General features: G+C 44.2%; 1 protein-coding gene across 5 annotated transcripts in view; it reads left to right on the top strand.

The window, feature by feature from the left end:
- Window positions 1-1,244: 1,244 nt before the first annotated feature.
- Window positions 1,245-4,636, top strand: part of LOC137139671 (plexin-A1-like) — a 236,566-nt gene continuing 233,174 nt past the window's right edge. For 2 of the 5 annotated variants that reach the window (XM_067527252.1, XM_067527253.1), the window contains exon 1: window positions 1,322-1,597. The gene's annotated coding sequence lies outside the window, so the exon portion shown is untranslated. Of the gene's footprint in view, window positions 1,598-4,636 lie in introns of all 5 variants that reach the window. The other 3 variants (XM_067527255.1, XM_067527256.1, XR_010916376.1) reach the window with 3 other exon arrangements.

Here is a 4,636-nt window from a genome sequence, read left to right on the forward strand (position 1 = left end):
TCTCTGCTTGTGGTATGTTCAACAGGTGTGGACCATTAGAGATTTTTGTTCCAACCCACACAAAAATCTGAGAACAAAAATCTTGTTTGTGCAAGTAGTATGACGTAGTATAATTGTATGAGGAAAATTGACATGTCTTAGTCTAAGTCAAAAAACAAACATTTATCTCCTTCCAAGTTTGTGACTTTTTATGTTTCTAGAACCCTAAATAATAGATGATTTATTTGGTCTTTTGGACAAAAATGTACAGTTTTTATGTCAAAGTGAAAGCTGATTTCTTCAAAGTAATCCCAGTAAATAAAAAATGTAAAACGTAATAATTAAACGCATAAGTAATAAACATCTTAAAAGTAATTCAGCTAAATCATCACATGTGCAGCCAAGTGGTTTAAAAAAATCTGTTTGCTAATGGGCATCATCTGAGGCCAGTGAATGTAAACGTACTATTTATGCGATCTCTTTTATGTTCATTAATTAATTAAAATTATTTAATAAAGATTTGTTTCCTCTTGGCGTGAAATAATGTTTTTTTGTAGATTTTTGTGAAAACCCTCAACGCAGAAAAGCCACAGCTGACCGTGAGGTTCAAACCTGTGACCTTCTGACTGTGAGGCAGGAGCGCTAACACGCAGTCATTTTTTTCTCTCTTTCTGGTGTTAGTGCTCAGGCAACCTTCCTGTAAAGAAAAATGTTTCAGAATGAAAGTCTGCCCTAAATTAGCCACAGCAGCCTGTGGTCTTTGATGAAGTAACAGACAAGGCCAGCACTGCCGACAGAGATGATTTGTCAGGTTTCAGGGGAGCTGACCTTCAGCCGCCAATGTTATTGAATGGAGACACACACACCGACATGTACACACATTCATGCAAGAAACACATTTACACTTTTGCATACAGAAGAAATGCTGAAATGAGAGATGCTCTCTGTCTTTCTCTCTCTCTCTCTGTCACTTACACACACACACACACACACACACACACACACACACACACACACACAGACACACAGGCATGCACATCGAGTGGCAGGCACACATGAAAACAGTGCAGTGCCACACTCTTGATGCTCTGCACAATGACAGGAGAAATCAATCAAGCTGAATAGGAGCAGGCTTTTATCAAGACTATATCAAAGAATTTGATTCCACTAAAACAACCTTCATCACGACATTGATCAGCCTCAAACACACTTTGGAGGATGAAAACAGACGGTGCTTTCCCGGGAACAATGCTGCCACCTATACGCGCCAATGCGCGGTGCCTCCTGCGATCCGCTGTAACGCACACGCGCAGCCAGGGGGCGCACTCCTGTCGCCCTCTCTCACCACCTCTCTCTCTTCCTCTCACTCTGTCTCTCTCTTTGCCAGGAGATGCCGGAGACTAGCCGCAACTCTCCTCTCATTCATGCTGAGCGCTGCTCCCCTGTGCGCACGGAACTGCAGAGCTGAGCTTTGGAACCGCTGCTGCTGCCGCCGCCGCCGCCGCCGCCGCTGCTGCTGCTGTATGACAAGCCCGCCGGTAATGGAAATGTCTTCTCCTGCAACTCTTACCACCTAATAACATGCCACATAGGACGAAGGCGAAGGACAGTTTGATCAGTAAGTACATCCAAACTTATTGTGATTGTTAATCTTCTCTCCACTGGTTTTGGAGATTTTTCCCTACATCCCAAATGTTGACCACATTCCTCCCCTGCTCCGATCCCTCTCCTTTGCTCTCCTTGTCCTTCTTTATTTCTTCTTGACGATGTCTCTCTCCCGACATTGTGCCAAACCAGGGCACACATGGAGCAGCCTGTGCCACAGGAGATACCAGCTTTTGTGTTGTTTCACGTTTGCGCTTAGAAACATCGCATGGCTTGCGTTGCGCACACGGGGGATAAGCAGTCGGACGCACACCGAGCTTGCCGATGGACTATCTCGAAATGACTGATCGTCCCCTTCTTTTGGTGTTGGTTGAAGTGGTCAAGTTGAAGGTGAAGGATGTCTTTACTTCACTGACACGTAGCTGCGGACCCTGGGATGCAAAGTGCCAGCATGAATAGAGTGTTAGGCTCAGCCGCCACACATCTGAACTGTAAAATTTCAGATCATAGGATCGTTAGAGGAACGTTGTCGCAATATTGTAGGCAAGTGGCACCGCTAGAATAACCTGCAATCATATAGGAACCCTCCGCTGAGGACTTCAGGCAAACCGCAGCCACACAAGCCCCCATGAGAATATTATTGGAGTTTGAATGTGTAGCTGTTTGGGTTTATTGTGCTGGTTCTTTGCTTTGAAAATCAGGACCGAACCCAGTGTGAATGGAAGCATCGCTGTAACTGTGCTCCAGGGACTCATTTGGAAACACACTTTGCCTTTACTACTGTGTGTCCGTGCATAGGTTCAGTGAGTCTGTGTGTGTGTGTGTGTGTGTGTGTACGTTTACACAGGTATGCAGTTTGTGCCTGTTTATGTGCAAAATGTAAATGTTTGAATGATTTTTGAAAGTGTGTGTAGCTTTTCATCTGTTACTCTGAGGACTTGTGTGTGTGTGTGTGTGTTTTATTTTATTTTTTTATAAGGATGTCTGTGTGAGTTCATGCATATGTGTGTGCGTTCCTCACTCACCCACACATCTACACACAACACACATAGCATCATCATTTTGGACTCGCATCAACATGCTTTGACAGTTTTGTGTCTCCTTATGAATTTTTGACTTGAAATGCGTAGGTGAGGCAGACGGGCTGATTTTGAGAGACTATGGGCACCAAGCCACCGTTTTTGCTGCCAACCACTTAGAAAAAAATCTATTTAGGTTGTGTGTGTGTGTGTGTGTGTGTGTGCGCAAGAGAGCAAGAGGAGAGAGAGTCTTTCTTGAACCTCCTCTCATCTCTTTTTTTCCCCCTTCTTATCTCACTCGGAGGTGAACTTGTGAGGATGAGTGTGTGTGTGTGAGATGATGTGGGAGCTATGGACGAGATGTAAAGACATGTATGTGAAAGAAATACTTCTTAGCCGTTCGCTTAAGTGTGTGTCATGATGTGCCTGTGCTGGGACGAGTTGATAAGCTAGAAACCCTGAACGTCACCTTCACTTTGGAGCTGAGGCGTGACATTCAAACTGACTGCGTGCATGGTTATGGTGATATAATGACTGTGGAGCATATTAGTTCCTGTTACACCCGTAGACACACAGTGTTTTCAGAGGTTTTAACCCAAAATTAGTTAGACTCAGCCTCTGATGACAGCGGCGCTGCGTGTGCATTGAGCTTCCTCCAACCTAATTACCTGGTTTATTCTGGGAGTCTTTTATTATTAATTTGTTCTTAGAGGAGATTATCCCTTACTTCTGCAGTCTGTGTATTCATCTTTGTGTTTTAGGCATTTTATGGATGCTGTGACCAGTGTTCAGTCGTATTTAAAGGGGTGGTACTTTGTTTTTTTTAAACTAGCGTCTGTGGGGCTCAGTCGCATATTTAAAGCGGCTGTGTTGTTCTTTTTCAACCTTTAACCATTAGAATTAGACTGACGAAACGACTGATACTGACATTTATTCAACATTATAAATAGACATGCTCTCATACGGTGCCTGCTTGATACCTTTTATGACAATTTCATGGTATTATATGGGATTTAACCTGCTATGTATATCCTTAATTCAGGGCTTTGCCAATATTGAAACTGCTGAATCCTGATTCATCATTAATTGATGAATCAGTCACTATATAGGGTATTTTAATAAGATGAACAGCCCTTTTTGTATTCGTGGATGCAACCTTCGTTACTGTTGACCAATCCTTATGCAGCTTCCTTGACACTGAGTTTTATGAGCCACATTATAAGTGAGAGTGGACTCTGCAGGCCCCCCACCTCGCCTGGTGGGGAATCTTTGTGTTTGGGCAAAAGCCCCAGTCGCCACAGGGAGTGTGTGTGTGTGTGTGTATGCATGTGTGTGGGAGGTCAGGTGGGGGTGGTGCTGGAGTGGTGTCTGCACTCTCAGCCCTCAGTGGTTTCAAAGCCCGGTCGAGCCACAGACGATTGTCGATGCACCCCGCAGTCCTTCAGCGTGGAGCCGCCACATACCTAAAGTGCTTGTAATAAGTAAGCCCGGGTGGAGAGGTGGAAGTAGAATGACAATGAAAGCAGGTTGTCAAAGCTGTTTTAACTCTTTCAGCCTGGAAAACACCCAGTGGAATCATGTGCCATCACAAATTGTCCCGGGGATGTAATGAAGGCAGCATTTATGTGAGCGCCTGAGTGAAATGCTGTATGGGCGGCCCCAGCGGGAGCCACTGGCCCAACAGTCTTAGAGTCACGCTCTCTCTTATTGAGCTGCTGATGACTAGACTGCCAAGTAAGCTGATATTACATGGCAAAATACCAGGCTTAATCCCACTTAAGGTACAACACAATTTGTTTATCTGCTTTTGGAAAGAAGTTCGTATTGAGCAGTTCAGACAGGCCATGTATGTGAAATAACAGAGTGGCAGACGTCTTTAAATAAAAATCTCGCTCATCAGTAACCATTTGCATTAGGTGACATGCTTGATTATGAGCAATGGGACACCAACACGGAAAGTGGAAAACGAAAACCATATATTTTACGTGTTGATTAAGCATGATGGTGGTTATGGTATGTACTCATAAAGTCTG

Source organism: Channa argus, chromosome 13 (assembly GCF_033026475.1).
Source record: "Channa argus isolate prfri chromosome 13, Channa argus male v1.0, whole genome shotgun sequence".
Classification (NCBI taxonomy): domain Eukaryota; kingdom Metazoa; phylum Chordata; class Actinopteri; order Anabantiformes; family Channidae; genus Channa; species Channa argus.